Source organism: Panthera pardus, unplaced genomic scaffold (assembly GCF_024362965.1).
Source record: "Panthera pardus isolate Hobbes unplaced genomic scaffold, ASM2436296v1 HiC_scaffold_13, whole genome shotgun sequence".
Lineage (NCBI taxonomy): Eukaryota > Metazoa > Chordata > Mammalia > Carnivora > Felidae > Panthera > Panthera pardus.
This window is the reverse complement of record NW_026526688.1, coordinates 40,523,859-40,545,920: the sequence shown is the minus strand read 5'-3', so window position 1 is coordinate 40,545,920 and position 22,062 is coordinate 40,523,859. Positions and strand designations below refer to the sequence as shown.

Here is a 22,062-nt window from a genome sequence, read left to right as displayed (position 1 = left end):
AGAAGCTTTAAAACAAAATATTGATGCCTGGTATTTGTTAGTATCGATTAATTGGTCTAGGATGGGACCCGGGTATTTTTTTAAAAGCTTCCCATGTGTTTCTAGTATGTGGTCGGGAGGAGAACTGCTGCTGTAGGCAACAAGGAGTCAACACAACCATGTAAGCAGGATGGTGATGTAAAAATATTAAAAAACAAAACAAAAAACGAGTTAACTGGCACCAGTGTGAAGAGATCACAGGCACGGAGACTAGGGAAGGAATGTCAGTGTATAGGCTACTGGATACAGGCCAGAGATAAGAGTCTAAGACAGGAGCTATTAACATCTCGTGAGTCACTGACCTGTGTGAAAGTCGATGATAAAAGCTAAAGCCGTCTTCTTGAGAAAAACTCTTAGGTTAAAACATGTACATATAACTTCAAGGAGTTATGAACCTCTTTGATTATGATAAATTCAAATTAAGAAACCCTGACCTAAAGGCAGTGATGAGAAAGAGGAGAGAAAGACTTCTGAGGTAGAATCAATAGCACTGAGGACATTTAAGTGAAGGGAAAGAAGAGGAATTAAGGATGACATCACCACTTCTGGCTTGACTTATAAATAATAAATGTGTACTGTGCACTCACTTAAGTATCAGCAACCATACTGAGCAGCTAACATGTATGTATCACACTGAATTTTTCCGATTCTATAAGACAGATTGCTGCCATACTAATTTTATAATTGAACAAACTGAGATTTAGAGACAGACATTAAGTAACTTGTCCAACACCACGTGGCAAGAGTAGTAGAGCCAGAATTTAATCCGAGACCACATGACTCCAGAGCTTGCGGTGTTAGCCTCTTCCAGGACAACCTCTGGTGAGTTGTACCCCTGGATGAACAAGAGGAGTCGGGAGGATAGAGTACGGCCAGGCAGAGGAAGAGAAGAGGAAGGGGTGGGGGTGGCAACACAAAAAAGTAGTTTTAGATAAGCTATGTCCGAGATAGTACAAGACATGTGGATGACAGTAGCTGTTGAGTCAGAAAAAACAGAAAGATCACAAGGTGAGAGTAAAAGATACAGAAACAGAACTGGTACTGAGTTCTCCTCATGCACCCAGTACCCTGCTTTCTCACAACACTATAAGCACCATCACTATCTTTCCTTTGCAAGTGAGGAATCAGACACGGGACGTCAGGGCCATGTGAGTGGTGGAGCCATCTTAACCCCTGACCTAAATGTCTAGGACACTATAAAAAGGAGTGGAAACCAGGGTGTCCTAAGTGGCAGCAGCCCCCAACCTCTTTTAAAACTGCTAGTGGGAGAGGCACCTGGTGGCTCAGTCGGTTGGGCATCCGACTTCCACTCAGGTCATGAACTCATGGTTTGCGGGTTGGAGCCCTGCATCAGGCTCTGTGCTGACAGCTCAGAGCCTGGAGCCTGCTTTGGATTCTGTCTCCCTCTTTCTCTGCCCCTCCCCCGGTCGCGCTGTTCTGTCTCTGTCTTGCTCTCTCATAAATAAATAAAAACATTAAAAAAATTAAAAATAACTAAATAAAACTGCTAGTGGAAGACACAGGGTTTGTTTTTTAAAAAGCTTTACAATAAAGGGGCGCCTGGGTGGCTCAGTCAGTTAGACATCAGACTTCAGCTCAGGTCATGATATACAGTCTGTGAGTTCAAGCCCCTTGTCGGGCTGTACGTGGACAGCTCACAGCCTGGAGCCTGCTTCAGACTCTGTCTCCGGCTCTCTCTGCCCCTCCCCCGCTCTCAGTGTCTCTCTCTCTCTCTCTCTCTCTCTCAAAAATAAAATAAAGACATAAAAAAATTTTTTTAAAGCTTTACATAAAAAAGCTTTGACAATATTTATCCATTTCCATAACCTAAAGGTGTTTTGATTGAACTATTTGAGGGGTAGTAAGAGGCATCTCTGTATTAACCAACTTAAACAAATACTAAAGATACATTTCCACAGGGCGGTAGGCAAACTGAGGGGCAAACCTATGTAAAAGATACAACAGGACACAAATTCTATATAGTGTGTTACTATAACCTGGGGCAAAATTCAGACAATTAGTCTAATGGAGATAGTGTGCCTGTTTCCTGAGGCCATGGGAAGTGGTGAAATTTCCTTTTTTACTCTTTTTGTAGCTTGGAAAGAATGTGGTTTTTCTTCTCTCTAAAGTAACAAGAATAAAATCTCAAACCACACTCACTCTACAAGTCTAGACTAGCTACTTCAGATTTTAACAGCGGAATAACTTTTACATCAGTTTCAGAAAAAAAAAAAAAAACCTGTTACAGTTCAATGTTTCAGCACCTATACCGACAACGGAGTAGTCTTTCAGTCACAAACACTCCTTCTATAAATGTACTTTTAAAGAGCCTACAATATCATCCTAGAACTGTCCTCTATTTAAAATTAAAAAAAAAATTTTTTAAGGTTTATTTTTGAGAGAGAGAAAGAGAGAAAGAAAGAGAGAGGGAGAGCAGGGAAGGGGCAGAAAGAGAGTGGGGCAGAGGATCTGAAGCAGGCTCTGTGCTGACAGTAGACAGCCCAATGTGGGCTCACGTGATCATGACCTGAGCTGAAGTCAGACACTTAACTGACTGAGCCGCCCAGGAACGGGGGATTGTCCTCTATTTTAAAATTAAAGTATCTGAGGGGCACCTGGGTGGCTCAGTCGGTTAAGTGTCTGACTTTGGCTCAGGTCATGATCTCACTGTTCATGAGTTTGAGCCCCACGTCAGGCTCTGTGATGACGGCTCAGAGCCTGAAGCCTGTTTCGGATTCTGTGTCTCCCCCTCTCTACTCCTCCCCTGCTCATGCTCTGTCTCTCTCTGTCTCTCAAAAATAAACATTGAAAAAAAATTTTTTTAAAGTGCCCGAGAGAAATATAAAATTCCAATTAAAAGAGTTTTGAAGTTCTGCTGTACAGCCTTTCATTGAGAACAGCAATACCTTACACAGTACTATTCCAGTCACCCATCACTATGCTTAAAGGGCTCCATTGGGAAGTCAGTGCTTTCTAGAGCAGCCCACCCCATTACTGGAGAACTCTCACCAGAGCTTAGATCAAGAGGGAATCCTTTGCTTTGTTAATTTTCATTCACTCACTCACTCATTCATTCATTCATTCATTCATTCAAACATTCACTAAGCACACTCTGGTCTTTCTATTCCTTAATCTACAAGGGTTGTTGCCATTGCTATTTTATACCCTCTCCTTCAGATCCAGCAACCACAAGCAGTGGTTCCTCATGTGACGTCACGTCTCAGTCCATTGCTGTCCCTGTCTCCCTCCTTTGCTCGTGTCTCACCTAAAATGTGGTTTTCAGATACAAACACAATTCACCAAATGTGGTCTAACCTGCTCATATTTTTAGCAGTCACATTACAGAGACTTCCCAGACCAGCCTGTGGGCAAATAAACTCCCAGCTCTTTTTCATCTCAGGTGCATCTGAGATTGTCCTCCATGCCCAGGCATTGTTCAGCTCCTACATGTTTATCCTTAGTATCTTTCATCTTTTGGAACATTATTACAACCTATTGGGGTTATGCTCAGCCTGGATTCTGCTAGGTTTGGTATTAGCCAACTCTCCTAGGCTTATGTCATCTGGAAATTAGAAAAATTTATTTCAATCCAGAACTTTACAAGAAAGAGGACATTGTGATTAAAAATGTGCTATCAATGGCAACTCAAAGTACTCTGCAGGTTCTCTGGACTGAGTACTCCTCTCTGATACCCGTATTACCAATTTTTAACCATTATGAGGGGCAATAAAAACCCCCTTGAAAATCTGATGAAAGCCATAAAGTGTACATTTATATACAATTTTTCAGTCAGTATCAGGTGGTTCATAGACACCCATGAAGCCCATCTGTTGGCCTCCCATTAAGGTGCCCCACCTTAGGGATTCCAGGACCTATGAAAAACATTTCTGGCCACTAGGATTTATTAATATCCATTACTAAAATAACTGATTCTCCTATCTAACACCCAATTTAATACCCAGGAGCCAAATAACTGGCAATCAGCAGACATTATTAACTCGCTAATAATTCTCAAGATCAGAAAAAGTACCCAGAAACTAAGAAATCTGACCAAAACCAAACCATGGATTATAAGAATACTTTACAAACAAAAGCACAGGTACCTAAGCTTATATACACAAAGATATGTGCTACACCACTGTTTGTAGTAAATTTTTAAAAAGGTGTGGGGGGGGGGATATTTTAAATGTCCCTTCATAGAGAAATGGCTCAATAAATCATGGCATGTTGAAAATTTATTTTATGAAAATAAGAGATCTACATTGACTTGGGACATATCAATGGTATATTGAGGGGAAGCTTCAAAATAATATATAGTGTGATCCTATTTTAAAAACAAAAAACTTACAAATCTTATATTGTTAAACATACTTTTGTAAATATAAAAAAAGGTATGGAAGAATTCACATCTGGCTGTGAACACTGGTGGGGGATTAGTTCTTTTTGTCTGTACTCATCTTTGCATACTTTCACTTGTTACAGTTAAGTATCACTTTTGCCAAGTAAAAATCAAAAGAAAAAAAGAAAAACTAAGTAAGGTTGACAATAGGATCTATCAATAAAAACGGAGACCTCTCACCCCAACACCCCATATGCATTTTCTAATGCCCAATTTCCCAAAAACTGTTCCACCCATAATAAGCCCTGGATGAAATCTAATTTCCTTTTGACTTTTCAACAATTTTGATGTCTTTGATTCCAAAGACAGGCACTCTTCTGTTACACCTATTAAAGCTGTTTTATAGTTTAAATATGACCACAATTCACAAGTATGGCTTTTTCCCCCTTTAGGGAAACAGACATCTCAGCAGAACCACTTATAAAAGGTGTGTGGAACCCACATTAGTCCAATACATAAAAGATGGATGCATGCAGCACAAACACTATCAAATTCTAAGGTGAAGAAATAGGAGCACAGAGGCCATTCCTGGTGGGCCAGTGGTTCTCAACCTTGGCTAAACATTAAAACTACCTGGAAACATGTTTTAAAGTATCAGTGCCTGGGCACCACTTTCAGAGTCTAATTTGACTGGCCTGGGAACAGGTGCTTGTTTCAATCTAAAGTTTCTCTAGATTATTCAAATGAGCAGCCACTGCTTTCTACATTTCATTTCCTTCCCTTCTATCAATTTTTACAGAGCTTTCCCTTTATCAGTTATTTTAGGGCCGTGACTGTATTTGGGAAAGCCAAAACTGATCACCCAGCCAATGCCTGTCTGCTACACATAACTTATATTGTCCTTCTGTTGATTTTTGATGCCCAACTTCAATAACATTACTGAAATCTATGGGTACCATCATGAGGAGCTCTTCACATGTCAACACTACTTGTAGCTTTGCCTTACATTACGTTGGAAAACACAAATCCAACATTACTCTACTGATTATTTGAAATATTGCTGGACATTAATTAATGGACTGCCTGATTTTCTGTGCTCATCTTTACAGGTATTTTAAAATTTTAACAGCCACCACATTGCAAAATACTGATGGAAAGAAAAACCATTACTTGAAATATCTCCTCCCACTCAAATTTAGTATCTGAGAACAGTTAAATACCCAAGAAAAATTTCAATACAATATGCAAGGGGATTCACTAACAAAATGAAATATTTCTTTAGTACATGTTATATTACAACACAAAAAGTCAGGATTCAAAACTTTGGACTGGTGCTGCAAATTATACAAAAAGATATTTTAAAACAAAGGACACTGTATATTGTTTATAATGGCTGGCATTAAAAAATAACTGCCTTTATGTATCTACAAATGGCATTAGCATGTATTTTCAAAGAAGCTTACAATGGTCCATTTAAAGTTCTGATCTAGGAACTGTACTCCCAAGCATTTATCCCAGTGAAATGAAAACTTAGATCTACAAAAAACACCTGTACACAAATGTTCACAGCAGCCTTATTTGTAATAACCCAGAACAGTAAACAACCCAAATGTCCTTCCACTGGACAAGTGGTTAAACTGTGGTACATCTATGGCATGAACAGAACTCAGCAACGAAAGGAACAAACTATTTGGCACACGCAACAATTTGAATGGATCTCACAAGCATCATGCTGAGTAAAACGAGCCAATCTCTAAAGATCACAGGCTGCATGAACATTAGAAAGCTGAAGAACACAATAGTGATCACCAAGGGTTTGAGGAAATTATAAAGGAGAGCAAGAGAAAGCCTTGGGTTGATGGGTGAGGGATACAAAATCCTGCATCTTGATTGTGATGGTGGTTACACAAATACATGTAATCAAACTGCACAGAACCATACAAACACACACACACACACACACACACACACACACACACACACACAAATGAGTGCATATAAAACTGGAGAAATCTGAATAAGCTCTGGATGGTACCAATGTCAATTTTCTGGTTTTGATCTTGGACTTCGGCTACCTTTGGGGGAAAATGGGTGAAGGGTACATGGGACTGCTCTGTATTTTTGCTATTTCCTATGAATCTGCGATCATTTCAAGATGAAAAGTTTTTTAAAAGTGAGAGGAAAACAAGAAGGTGGTCACTTATTTAAAATACACACACCATGTTTCCTAATCTATGTGAAGGTATAAACAAGTAAAAGGGAAAGATGTAATAAGGGTGGCTGGAAAGAAGCAGATGGCTTGAATAACATTTATGGAGCATTTATTATGTGCCAGGCACTACAGCTTATCCCATTTAACTCAAAAATCCAGTGAGGTGACTACTGATTAATATCCCCACTTTTCAGATGAGGAAACTGAAAGAAGGTAAGAAATTCAATCAGGATCACATGCTGGCAAGAAGCAAAGATGTCAAAAATAAGAAGAGAATTTCAAAGAAAATAGGATTTGGAGAAAAAGTGTCATTACTATATCAAGAAAAGATTTAAAAAGTAGCTTAAAATAGGTAGAATGCTACAGAGGTAAATCACAGCACACACTGATGAATACTCTGTCCTCCAAGAACTTAAAATCTTTAATACACATTAGCCTAGGAAAACTGAATGCACTTGACCAGAGATGTATTTGCAACTGGTTATTTTTTATTAATCTTTCAATTTCTGCTTAGAATAGAGAAGAAAAGTAACAACGATTTCTCCTCTTTAAAAGATGTCCACCAAATGAAAACAAGGAGAAAAAGGTGAACCAAAATTCAGAAATAATACAAACAGGGCACTCAAAATGGTAAGAAAACTAAGCTGATTGACTATAACAAAGCCTATTCATGAAAGAAAACAGAAAAGCTGTAACACTGTCAAATGCAAGGCAGAAGTCTAAATTAGGTTAGAATAAAACATGAATCTACATATAATGAACAATATGGGCTAGCAAGATGAATATTTATTTGCAATAAAATAGTTTTAAATTAAATTATGCAGTTAAGATTGGTTTCAGTCTGGCTTAGAATAAGCGGAAGGAAAATTTCAGCCCTCTTTTTCACTCCATCTTCAATTTAGATCATTGAATATTGAATATTTTAACAGCATGCCAAAAACCAGAAGCAATTCTAAGATAAATTCAATGCAAGTAAATGGGTATTTAAGAGGAAGTTTCTTATTCTGGTTGTAAAGCCTCTGAGACAGGGTTGCTTTTCTAGAGGAAAATAACATCTCAATTTTAATTTTAAAGATCCAGTGAAACCCCAAGAAAATACAATATTTAAAATATTGGAAGTATTAACCACTCTTCTAAATTGCAGACACTAAGCAATCCACGTAGTGTGCCGCTTGAAGTAAATCGAGTAACCGCAGTCAGCTCTGCCTTTAGGATCATCTCTGATAGAAAAGGTATTCTTTCCTCTTAAATTATCTTTTTTAAGTTTACTTATTTATTTTGAGAGAGGTAGAGCACAAATGGGGGAGGAACAGAGAGAGAGGAAGAGAGAGAGAATCCCAAGCAGGCTCGACATTGTCAGTGCAGAGCCCAATGTGGGGCTCGAACCCATGAACCATGAGATCATGACCTGAGCCGAAATCAAGAGTCAAATGCAAAAGACTGAGTCACCCAGGTACCCCTTAAATTATCTTCTAAAAGCAAATGAAAATGCAGTAATGATGTCAGCATGTTGGTTCTTAGAAGCTTTGTAAACTTCTAATTCAGGAAGTAACATGCAGGAATTTTACTTGACGTTCAAAAATCTCTCTACAGAAGATCTGGAATAAAATGGCCACACCACAATATTCTCATCCATGGCTTTAATTAATATGATAAAATCTGAAATAGAATTCTTGTCATACATCCTCGGAATTGCTTTCTCATGCACAAATAGAGTAAAGGAGGGCCAAAAAGCAAATGTATCCAGTTGGACAATATCTATCATACAGTGTTTATGGATTTCTCTGCTCTAAGGAAATCTCATGAGGTTAACTTATTTTTTACGGGTAAAACCCTAACACATTTTTTATAAAAGCCATAACCTAGGCCATTTTGTATGGTGTACAGATATACATTAAAATCTCCCTATAATTCTTGGAGGATCATACCAAGGAAATGTATTTTCAGTAATGCCAGATTCTAATCAATGGTGAATACAAATTTTTGAAGTTTTTACAACTAAATATCCTTAAATAGAAATATTTTTAAGGTCTGGAGTGCCTGGGTGGCTCAGTCGGAGCCAGTCAGTGGGAGACTCTTCATCTCAGCTCAGGTCATGATCACACAGTTTGTGAGTTCGAGCCCTGTATCAGGCTCTCTGCTGTCAGCACAGAGTCTGCTTCAGATCCTCTGTCTCTCTCTCTCTGCCCTCCCTCGTTCTCTCTCTCAAAAATAAACATTAAAAAAATGTTAAAAATATATTTTTAACGTGTGATAACGATATTGTGGTTGTGTTCTGACAAGGGATTTGTTGAACATACTGAAAATTCACAGATGAATAATTTAATATCTGAGATATGTTTTAAAGTAGTATGGCATTGGGGGCCAGCAGGGGGTAGTTTAAACAAGACTTGCCACAAATGGAAAGGTAAAGCTGAAGGATGGGGACATACAGATGAATTATCTTGTCTTCTTTGGTACATGTTTGAAATTTTCCAACATAAACTGTGTATATCCATGCATGGGATATAAAATATACTCATGTAACAGGAATTCTGAGCAGAAATTCAGGTTCTTGAATGCTTCTTTTATGGCAAAAATACCAGGCAAATCATCTCACCCCATAGTACTATAGTTTCCAATTTCTAAAATGCAGGGATGGAACATGATTTCTATGGTTGCTTCCAGTTCTGAAGTTTTTACTCTCTGAGAATGCTGTTTTGTTCTTCCGAATGGAATTTCAATTCATCTCACTGTCTACAGTAACCGAGTCTATACTGAGAAGGCACAGCTGTCTTAAGACAAAGTATGATCTCAAAGCAGCTCTTTTAAGACCATCAGTGCCACCCTGTCATCACCTCTCACTTACCACATGAAAAAAAGAAAAAAGGGAGGCAACCACAATGATTTCCATAGGGTAGGTGAAAATTCCCTCCCTTCAGAGATTTGACTAAGGGTCACAAATCACATGATATGTATAAAAGGCACTCCCTTTAACACGGCAAATCTTCCTGAGTAATTATCAAACAATATTTTTATAAATATATTTTGAAGACTTCTCATCACAGTACTGTTCATAACGGTGAAAAATCTGGTATGTAGATTACCATTAATAAGGGTTTAGTTAAATATATCATGGTATAGTCTTATAACAGAATACCATGCAACTATGTAAAAAATAAAGATATTAGCCCACAATGATCAGGGTATCATAAAGGGACACAGGAACCAACCGAAAGACTCCCAAGGGTCAAAGCTGGAAAAATTAGAGCAATAAAGTTGTATTGGATTATAACTCAAAGTATAAATATCATTAGTCTATACTGACATTAAAAAAATGATTCAATAAATAAATGGGAGAGAAGAGAGAAGTCTCCTGCGTAGAATTCCAAATAACGTATGTAGATACTCTGCTTCTCCCCTACAGAAGGTGGAGCATAACTCTTAAGTGTGGGCTGCCTTCCTTCCAAGGAGCACAAGATGGAAAGTTGAGAAAAAAGAGTAACTTTACAATAGAGAAGTCTGACAAACACTACCTCAGCCAGGATACCAAGGTCAACATCAACAGTAAGGTCACAAAGCTAGGATGCACCCTTGAAATGATGTGATAAAAACAGCCTTTTGCCTCTGTGGCCTCCCTTAGTCTAACCCCACATAACCCCAGTCTAACCATGAGAAAACAACAGACAAGCCCAAATGAGGGGCATTCTACTATCTGACTGGTACACCTCAAAACTGTCAAGTCATAAAAAACAAGAGAAGTCTGAGAAACAGTCATAGCCACGAAGAACCTAAGGAGACATGATGACTGAATGCAGTGTGGACTCGTGGATGGGGTCCTAGAACAGAAAAAGACAGGAGGTAAAAACTCATGAAAGGGAAATCACAATAAAGTATGGACTTCAACCAATTATAATGTTATCAGTTTGGTTCATTAATTATAACATATGTACCACACTAACATTAAGAGGTTAATGAGAGGGGAAACTGGGAACTCTGTACTATCTTCGCAATTTCTTTATAAATCTAAAACCTTCTATGAGGCGCCTGGGTGGCTCAGTTAAGTGTCTGACTCTTGGTTTCAGCTCAGGTCATGATCTCACAGTTTGTGGGTTCAAGCCTTGCATCGGGCTCTACATTGACAGCATGGAGCCTGCTTGGGATTCTCTCTCTCCCCCTCTTTCTCTGCCCCTCCCCTGCTTGTGCACACACTCACTCTCTCTCTCAAAATAAATGAAAATAAACTTAGGAAAAAAATCCAAAACTCTTCTAAAATAAAAAGTTTATTTTTAAAAAATGAAAAAACAAGATATAAACTTACAATGATGTGGAATGATGGCCAATATATAATAAACAAAAGAAGTGTTACTAAACAATATGCATATTATGAACCTATTTGTATTTTAGAGATATACATATATGTACTTTTTTACCAAATGCCTGGATAATTTACACCAAATGCTAACCTCTGGGAAGTGAATCACTAGTGATTTTCACTTCACCACCCACTTTATGCTTTTCTGTACTATCTGATTTTGTTCTTTCTACTAAGCATTGATCACTTTAACATTGAGCCTTCTATAATCTTACAAACTATTAACAAAGCTCTTTTACTCTGGGAAAAAAAAAATTAGGCATACAGCAGAGGATTAATAGCAGTGCTCCTCAGCTCAAAATAATACACATTTATGAAAGAGTAAATTTTACTTTTTCAAGGAAAAAATGTTTAATTTTATTAAGTAGGCTCTATACCCAATGTGGGGCTCAAACTCACGACCCTCAGATCAAGAGCCTCATGCTCTACTGACTGAGCCAGCTGGGCGCCTCTCAAGGAGAGAAATAATATTTTAAGTTAGTACAGAAAAGTGAATGAAAGCATGGATTTTAATCAGACTTAGCTTAAATTCCTGGTTTCACCATTTACGACTGGTTATGACCTTGGACAGTTCAACAACCTCCCTCAATTTCCTCATTTTTATAGTAGGAAATATGTACAACAACAAACCTATTGCTCAGCAGAAATATCCTAACATTATTTAGTCATCAATATAAACATACATTACATACTACATAAGTGTGTAGTATATAAAATATATTTCATAACAAAATTTTATTGGGTTGCCTGGATGGCTCAGTCAGTTAAGCACCCAACTCTTGATTTCAGCTCAGGTCACGATCTCATGGTTCGTGAGTTTGAGCCCCACATCAGGCTCCACGCTGACAGTGAGGAGCCTGCTTGGGATTCTCTCTCTCTGCCCTCCCCACCTCAAAATAAATAAACTTAAAAAAAAAAAAATTTTTAAAAATCAAATTTTATTAGAAGGAATTACATAAGTAGTAGCAAAAACTTCAATGTATGCCTGGAGCCTGGCCCTACTGAGGCTCCATAATGGCAAGTGTTTCTTATTGGTATTAACAAAAATCCAAGAAAAAATAAAACACCATCAGGAAAAAATTTAGTTTCTCTAAGAACAAGGAACAGTAAAAGACAAACCCTACCCTCAGCTCATTCTACATCATCTGCAGCAATTTCCCAAATGTCTCTGCTAACTATTTATTATGGTGATTAAAAATGTTATTGTTAACATGCCCACAGACCTGAGATTCATCCAGAGAATACACATGAAAGCCACTTTTCTAATCATAACCAGCTTAAACTAAGCTTTGGAATACTAATACATCAAGTTCTCCTTCCTATGGAGATAGTTTCCCTATTTATGAATGTCAATACAAATTTATGAATGTCAATACAAATAAACACCAGCCACAAACTAAACTTATTTAAATCTCTTGATTATACATAACGAACTTTAATAAAGAAGCTTTAAATAGACATATATTTTGATCTGTAACAAATTTCTGGGCTGGCTGATTTATCTCAAATATGATATTTTCAAATTACCCAAATTCAAACCTTACATTACAAAAAATCACAACAGACAAGTCTAATCACGCTATGAATTAGGGGACTTTTTAAACAAGGCCAAACAACGCACATCAGAAGAATCAATATGTTCCATCAAGTGAAAAGTTTACCCAAACTGATTTATCATATAGTTTAGGACATACACCCTTAAAGACCTGTTAATTTAGGAAGAAATTAACCAACCATAAACATAACAATATTATATTATTGTGGCAATTTTTTCTACATTAGAAAATGCAAACTGTTCAGTTTGGTTGTTAAAAGAAATTAATGTAAACACCTTTTAAAATAACAAAAACATAGATACAATTCAGAAACTATATTCAGGTTGTTATATGTAATCCAGTGTTGGGATTATAACTATACAAAGACGGATTTTATAATATACTCAAAAGTATGTCACTGAGAACTGCACTGGCAAATAGATCAAAGAAACTTCTTTTGGTTAAAAAAAAAAAAAGAGACTGACTATAAGGTTTTGAGTTCGTTTAGTTTTCTTAAACACTATAAAAGCAAATTTAAAATGGGAATTCCAAGCATTCTGCATAGCAATATTATATATACAAGAAGAGTATAATCCTTTATCATGTTCTCTAAATTCTAAACAACTGAAGAAGGGACCACACTGGCACCTCCTATATATTATCTCATTTAATTGATATAACAATCCTAGATAATCATCACAATTTCAAGGGGAAGACACTCAAACTGAGTACTTTAAGTAACCTGCCCAGATAATAAGGGATACACCAGCAATTACATTACAGTCAGAATTTATATACGATACATACTACACACACCAGTTATATACATATCATATCTGGTATCTAACTTTTTAGGTTTTTAACCTATACAATTAGTCTGTTCCTATGATAACTACTATGTATGTGTATTTCAGCATTTGCCACATTGTACTGTAATCTTTTACTTATCAATATTCTCTATTCAATTATGAGCTTCCAGAGAGAACGGACTATATGGTGTTCATCTCTGTAACTGCAGAACATAGTCCTGTACCGAGCACATCTACATAAATTTCTCCTTAGTAGCTTACCCATGGTTCTGATGTTATTTTCACTAGCTGCTCACGGGTGGTGAATATTACAGAAACATTATCACACTATTAGCCATCCCTTCAGCTTCAAGATACCCAACAGAAACCATCACAATAGGAGAAGGCTTGGGCAGAAAGAATGTTCAGTCTGATCAACCCCAGTTTGTAGCATTACTCTTACAATCCTATTTAAATACATTACGTGCTATACAGGGTTCTTCTTTTTTAAGTTTCATAAAGCTGCATCTGTGCTTACATTAGTCTACTCCCAGGAGTTCATATACATTATAGGAAACTCAATTACAGGATAGCTCCATGTTCATAGTATATACAAGAATTAAGGAAAGACATAAGACGACATAAATCATCAAAGGCATAAATGCTTGCCAAAAGGCTACCTTTTCATTACAATAGGACTACAGTGTCCACGGGGACAAAACCATACAATTTATATGCTTTCCCATACAAGAAACAGGACTGGATGTTAATGGCATTTTTGAGAATGTTACAGTGTAATTATAAAATGATATAGGTTAATATATAAGGAGACATCAAGTCTCTCAAAACAAAATGAATATTTACAAGATTAAGTTTCTGTTTTGTTAAACATTAAATAAAGGTGTTGGAACTTAAATGGAAGTGTAAAAATACCAATGACCTAGTACTAAAACTAGTTAACAGAATTACTGATACTTTTCATTCTTTTAGCAGACCTTTTACCTAATAAATGTTAAAGCATGTGGTTTGTGTTTTCAGTTTTCTTCCCAGTTCTAGATATTGACTATGAATCCCTTTCTAGTATTTACCTTTCTGTTCCCACCTTCCACCCAATTCTACCCCCAAACCTGGTAAGGATGTCTTCTTTAATTTTTCAAGACAAGGGAGTGAATTCAAATGTCTGTCATGAACTCTTGAATAAAGAGTTAAAATGACAGCATCATAGGACTATCCTGACTCTCTTTAAAGTCATATTAATCTTCTAGAATAGCAATCTAAATCTTAGAAGCAGAAAACACAGGAAGCTCAATGTTCCAAGAAAAGTTAATAATAATTGATTCATCCTGGCTACCCAGGAAATACACAGCAAGGATCCGTGTTCTATGCAAATACTGACAACAAATCCATCTAGCAATACCTGCCATCCTGGGACAAGGAAAATAGAAGAAGAGAGCTCACAAGGCAAATTCACAATGACTAAAAAGTACACAAAGAAAACATCATCAGTTCAGAGGTGAGAAGGGATCAGAACTAAATGAAACATAACAGAGATCAGTGTACTTATACTGACAGGAGTAGACTGGGGTAGTGGAAGAGACGAGATCACCACTGACGGGAGATGTGAGTGGGATGCAAGTGGACAGGACGCGCAGTGGACAGAGGGGAGGGTAAAACAAGCAGGAGCTGGAGGTGACAGGAGCTGAATTACAAGAGATAACAAAAGACTGGAGGCGGCAGACAAGGCAGGAAGCCCACCCAAGGAAATAGAGGGTAAGGAGAACAGAAATCATTTTCAATGGGAGGATGAATCATGGAAAAGGCAGGAAGCAGGCAAAACACAGACACCAAGCAAGAAATTCTAGACAGATGAGAAAAAAAATGTAAAAGTAGTAAGTACATAGGGAAGAAAAGTGAAAAAAGGATGAAGTAAACAGGCCTACTAGGAAAGGAAATATTTATTAAAAAATGGTTTCTGGAATTTTGTTTTATTAATTTAAATTTTAAAATCGCTTCTGCTTATATTTCTTTCTGTTGGGTAAAACTTGATTCATAAGAACAAAGGCTTCCTCAGTTTACAAAGAAGAAAATTATGGCTCAGGTCAACTGACTTAAGTCACAAAAGTAGGAAGGGTTGAAAACAATAAAATTTACTGTCAGTTAATAATGTTAGTTCTAAGCCACAAACTAATTTTTATACTGACAATGTGTGTATACACATTAATGACTTTAATGACCAATTGCTTCATTTGTTAAGTACAAAAGCCTTCTCTTTTGCTTCATTTGTAAAGTACAAAAGCTTTCTCGTTCTCTCTCTCATATTCTCTCTATGCTTATCAGCATTTGGAGAAATCCCTGCTTCTTACTGCCTCCCCCAAAAAGGAAAGGGCACAGTATGAAGGTAACATTTACATCAGTATTGCTAAAAAGAAATCTGACGAAGGTTTAAAACAAAGTTAAAATAGTAATGATTAAAAGATGTTGTAATTTTTCTATAAATGTCTACGACCCATCTTATTCTGGTCTCCTAGTTAACTAAAACCACAACACAGAGATCATCCTTCATTTCCACCTAGAAAGAGTAGAGGAAAACAAAACCCTGAACAAGAATACAAAAATAGAAAGACGAGCAAACCCAAAAACGAATGGAAATTATTCTATTCTTGATCTTAGAAAACAAGCAAGGGTAGGAGAGAACCATACCAAAGGTCTATTTATGAAGATACAATTCTTATTTTTAAACTGAAAAAATACGGTCATCAGATCGTCAGGCTAAAAAATTGTGCAAGAAAAAAGCAGGCACATACAGAGACTGAGGAGTAGATAAAAGAAGATGAATCTGAAGCCACAAAAACTGTGAACAAGCAGCAGCACATTATGAAGAAGCAATTTGTCAACATCCTGTCCCTTTAGTGATTAGCAGAAGCTGGTTTCTGCTACTGTATCTACTATTTCTCTATCCAAACACAATAAAACTCTGATCATGAGGAAACTACCAGCTATTGCAGTAGAGGAAAATAATGCAAATATTACACACAAAAGCAGCTGGGTTAACAATGGTAATGTAAGAAACATATAAAGACTTGTGCTAGAGTCTTGTCACTCATATTTTCAGAACTATCTTCTTTCAACTCCTTAAAAATCCTAAATGATACTGCGGTAGCTTCTTGAAATTTGCCTTTTCTTCACTTTTTTTTTTTTTTTTTTTTTACCATTCTTCCATGATTATCTTAATGAGTCACTTGACCATATAGTCCATTCACAGGCATCATCGACACACATTTTTATCGACTTCTGGAAATGGATGCTGCTCCACAGCCTTTAGGAGACTTCTTGAAGGAACAAACCTGGTTCTTTGGTCTCTGAGGACATGCTGAAATTAGGATTCTCTCTCATACTCAAAGATGACATGGATGCAAGCCAAACTGTGCTGTTTCCAAGGTAAGATGCCTTAAAACACAAAGAAAAAAAAGTTAAAAATCAAACAGATTTTGAAAACACAAAACTCTAATAAAGCAGTACAAATTCTCACAGTATTTACATTTTAGCTAAGACTGAAAAATAACTGATTCAAATAAAAAATTTTTTAATCTTTCACTTTAGCATTAAATACTGTATTTTTCAAAAAAACTTTAACAGAGCATCACAAAATACACAATAAAAATACTGCAAATAATGGACAATTCCTGAAGTTAATACAAAAACATGTTAAAATTATAAAGAAATTCTGGTGATTTACCGTTTAATCTTTATCCTGGCCAGGATAGAAGATAGGCTATGAAAAAATATTATTTCCCTATATTCATATATTACTTGAAAATTATATGAACAAGCATGGTTTATAGTCAGCTATAAAATGAACTGCTGAATTGACTTGGAAAATTTCTTCCAGCCCCAAAATTCTGAAATTACATATCATCTGGTGACACAATCTTGGTACCACTGAACCAGCTCTAGGTAAGGCAAGTCATTTATTTGACTTTGCCCAATTTTCTTATCTATAAAATACACAGCTGGTACCTAAGGGGGAGGTGGAGACTAGGATCACTTGCAGATGATTTAAAACACAGACGCCCAGGCGCAGCTCTAAAGAATCTGAATCTCCAGGGGTCAGCTAAGGTGTCGCTTACTTTCATCATAAACCCTGGGTCATTCTGACATACACTTCTACTTAAAGAACAATCGCACTGGATCACATTCAGGATCCAGCTCTACAAACCTAAAATTCATAAAATGGTGCAGTAGACATTTTATTAAATTATCCCATATTGATAGAACTAGAATAAATGAATTAAATAAATTCATATTGATAGAACTAAAATAAATTCAATTTCTCTTTCCCTAAAAGTCCCCATTCAGAGAAGAACCTGAAATTAAGATTAAGGCTAACATGCCCGTTGGATAGACATTTCGACATAGATTATTTTAACTCCAATTATTTCTTGGGATATTTAAATAGAACACAACTGTGGGACAATGTTCACAGTTATAAACTGCTTCTATGACAGGTCATCCCAAAATATGTGCTGGTATGAAAATGGAAACAGCAGGTCATTTCTTCACTGACTCCTATTACAAAGTACCCCCAAGACAAACAACATGACCTCCTACCCAGCAGAAACAATCTATAACACAGAATACTATACCTGCAGAGCGTGTGTCCTCCCTGGCCGCTAACCAGGTTTGTAGCCCATGCTTCATTCAAGGGCACTTCCTCCTCTGATTCCTGGACAGTGGGTGTGCTGATGTATGTACTCCCCTATCTGTGGAGTCATTTGGATTCAGTGTCTCTTTTGATGCCCAACACCCCCAAAATAATACTGTCAGCTCCTGACAAAAGGGACACAAAAGTGGGTTTTCAGAGAATACCATTTTTTTTTCCATCTTGCTGGATTTTGTTTGCAGCCCCTCTTTTAATTCCACGCAGCTTCAAAATGACTTCACTCCAGGTATGTCACCAAATCAACAGCACAATTTTACATTTTTTTTTTCCATCAAAGAAATATTACTAGAAGAGGCCTCCTGGCCAATAGTGTTCTGTACTGCCCAAGACAAGCTGAACAAGTGGATCAAGATTCCACATGAGGCCACAGCAAATGGATATAAGTGCACAGGAAACCTTCAGGAACACTTACGTTCTGGTAAGTTACTACCACTGGGGTTTAAATCTAGTAAGTGTTTAAAAAAGAAAGGTAGTAAGATATCAAGTGTTATTCAATATTATATTTCACGTTTTCTGACACTAAATTAAAAACTTCAACAGTCATTATCCTACGTCCTGGTGAATCACTGTCCTCGAATTCAACACCTACAGAAGAGTTATAATCCTCATTCAGTGTTGAGATTCAAAATTCAGTTTCTCTCCCCTTGCCTTTAGTCATTTCAAAATGTAGTGTCCCCGGAACCATTGATCAACCACTTCCATTTGAAAAATTCAGCACTGTTTCTGCAGCTCAGTCCTTGCAACCTATGCTACTTTGAAATTTGAAAAAGAGCACCTTTTACAGCCAAGAAACTAGTGTCAAGTTTTAGATCTGTCTTCTTTGATCGAGAAAAACTCCCCAGAGAAAGGACACTGACTTGGGGGCCAGACTGCCTGGGCTCATATCCAGTCCCTTTACTATATGCATTGTGATCTTGGGTAAGTGATTTAATTACCTTGCTGGGTCTCAGTTTCCTCATTTTAAGAAATGGGATTATAACTGTACCTACTTCGAAAGATTGTTGACATTCCAACAAATTAACAGGCAAAGATTCCTGAAACAGTATCTGGCACATTTTAAGCACTACATAAATGTTAGCTATTATTTTCACTTTATTTTATTTAGCTACAAATTCTCATACTGTTTCACATGTGCACACAATGTCTGCCCAACTAAAATACTACCTACTTGAAGACTGGAATCACATGCTGAATATCTCTGATGTTTCCCCTAGGGTATCTAATATTCACTCAATAAGTAAATACAAACCTACTCTGTATACATTATACTGGATGAATAAGGAAAACATAGTATCTTATATATTCTCAGCCCTCAGTAGCCATTATTTTAGGTGGGGAAACAAAACATGCAGAAAAACTTATTTAACAGTATAAAGCTATAAGGGATTAAATGCCAAAGTATGTGGTATAAACAGCTAACATTTATACCAGTATACATTTATACTGTGCTTATCGTGAGCTGCAGATTCTGTGGAGAAGGTAAAGCTGGTGTGGCCCTGCCCCTAAAGTTAAATGGGATCTTTGGTAGTGGAAAGAAGAGAGGACAGGATTCCAGTGTATTTGGGTTCATTCCACAAACAGTCACTGAGTACCTTCCATGGGTCAGGCTCTGTTCTAGGCTCTGGAGATAAGGCAATGAATGACAGAAAAGATCCCTGCACTCTGGAGCTTTAAAGGGCACTCCATGTGAGAGCCAAGTTTTGAAGTAAGGAACGAGAAGAGCTTATCTTCCAAAACGATGAAACAACACTGGTTAAATGCCTTACAAACAGGAGCCAATGCCGTCATTATAGTCATTCTGACTGTCCAACAACAAACATACAGAAAGGGCTGTGGTGAAAAATTCAGTAACTTTCATGTACTGTATTCTAAATGTTCCACTGTTTATAAAGCACATTAAAGGGATACTCTCCAGATTCTTGGATACAAATATCATAGAAGAGATTTTAAATACATACAGTCAATACCATTAGAATGATTTTCATTACAGAGGCCACTGGAGGCCTAAATTTTGCCCAAATGGAAAGCCTATTAATGCTCTGCTGTACACCCCTGTGCTTTGTCTCCACCCTCCACCCCATCCCTTTTCCTTTCTTTCCTTGATCTACCAGTGGCTGCCCACAGCTATCAAGTATCTACTAGGAAAGTGCCTAAAGATGCAAGTGCTGACAGGAATCAGTTAGTCACAATGGGTGGAAACATTAACTCCAAAAGAAACTATGTGCATTTTTTTCTTCTTACATCCTTCCATTGATGACAACTCTCCACTCTGCCCCTCCCCCCAAAGAGAAGGCCCACAGGCCCACAGGGGAAAGGAACCCTCTTATAATAGTGACTGGCAAAGCATTCCCAACCTCTCTCTCTCTCCAGGTTAAGTCCAATATACTCTCATCACAAATGAGACACATTTCCAAGCACGTCCCTCATCCTCTCCAGTCCTTTTCAACCTCTTCTACTCTCAGAAGATGCAAATGGTTAGACCTTACCATCATACTCTCATTGTTATGCCTATACAAATCATTACATTGTATTTTTGGGCCATTAAGGTTTCCCCCAAATTTACCTTTTTCCAGTGTCTAAGAATAACCTGTTCATTGGGTGACCATGATATGTAATCAGAATTTGGATAAATATGAGACACAGGACTTTAGAAACTATTGAATACCCAAATAAAGAGACTAATTGCAGTTTTATGCAATTTTAAAGCCATCTTCCAACTTGAAAAACACATTCTTTTACTGAGTCATTTTATATTGCCAACACCCTTCTTCACAAAAACAGAAACAGAAGTAATTAATGTACATACTCCACATTTGGATCTATTCAAATCAAACCCATGTATTCACAATTTCTGAGCAAACTATGCCTATGCAAAAGTTATCCCAGAAGATTAAATGACAAAGCACATACCATTTGGCAGAGGCCTGGCAAACAAGTACTCAACATTACCCATTACTGCTGTTCCTAATTTTCCAACTTTAGAGTCAAACTAAATGGTTTATATTTATAAATTACTTATATGAATATATAATGTATATATAATACATAAAAGTTAATATGTATTAATACTCTAAATAAAGCTAGTATATTATTGTACCAAGCAATGTTCTTCATCCAAAGATGAGCTTAACTGTAACAGAATGAGCCACAAAAAAGGCAGAGAAAACTTGCAAAGAGATTTGGGTTAAAGGTTAGCTCTTAACCTCTGCTTATTAAGGATACAACCGCTACAAGATCTGGTATGAATTATAATTAGCAGTCAGCTGATCCTAGACAACCAGCTCAACATAAATAGTTAAGACCTCAAGCGTGTGGACAAGTGGCCATTTATTCCCAAGGCTGCTACAAACCACTGAAATCTGATTACTTGAACACTGATGCTGAAATCCTGCATAAATTCATTAACTCTTATGGTAGAAAATCCATTTTTCAAATCTATTTCCCAAGGAAATCTATTTTACACACAATTTTTTTAATACACAAAAATCACTTCAACTGACAATACTGCGGCATCCTGGGCACATCCAGTTTTTAAAACACCTCAACAATCTCAGCCACGCATCATTTATTAAAAGGGAAAAATGGAAAGATAATTTGAAAAGCATATGCTTTCTTAACTATTAAATACTAAAAGTAACTCTACGCCTTCATTACGAAAGAAGAAAATCTCCGTGTTTCCCAGCTTAACCCCGATTCGTGGGACAATCAATGCACATTCCCCCCTCCCACGCTGACAATCACGCCCGGGGCGCGCCGAAGTGGGGCGGGCAGAGGCATGGAACTCCCGGGTAATGACCCGTCCCCGCTACTTCTCGCTCGGTTTTGGCACACAACCGCAACACCCACGTGGACTTCCAGGCGGGGGCGGCGAGACCCGCCGCCAGCACCAGAGCCCGCCACCCCGGCCCGCCCAGCCCTGCCGCGGGGGCTCCGGGTTCCGGGCCGGGGGCTCGCGGAGGGCGGCGCACGGAGGTGACGCGCCACGGGGGAGGGGAAGGGAGCCCGGCTCCACTCACGCGCCCGGGGGCGGCACCGGGGCCGTCGCTGCGTCGCTCCCGTTCAAAAACTGAAAAGG

At 37.6% G+C, this 22,062-nt stretch overlaps 1 protein-coding gene across 6 annotated transcripts in view; it reads right to left on the bottom strand.

Annotated features, from left to right (window-relative positions):
• The window catches only part of SLC20A2 (solute carrier family 20 member 2), a 106,445-nt gene that overhangs the window by 84,243 nt on the left and 140 nt on the right, over nt 1–22,062 (bottom strand). For 2 of the 6 annotated variants that reach the window (XM_019440665.2, XM_019440663.2), the window contains exons 2-3: nt 17,911–18,094; nt 16,612–16,714 (exon numbers count right to left, since the gene is read on the bottom strand). The exons of 1 other annotated variant lie outside the window; for it this stretch is intronic. The gene's annotated coding sequence lies outside the window, so the exon portion shown is untranslated. Of the gene's footprint in view, nt 1–16,611; nt 16,715–17,910; nt 18,095–22,003; nt 22,023–22,062 lie in introns of those variants that run through there. 3 more of the 6 variants (XM_019440664.2, XM_019440666.2, XM_053901019.1) reach the window with 3 other exon arrangements.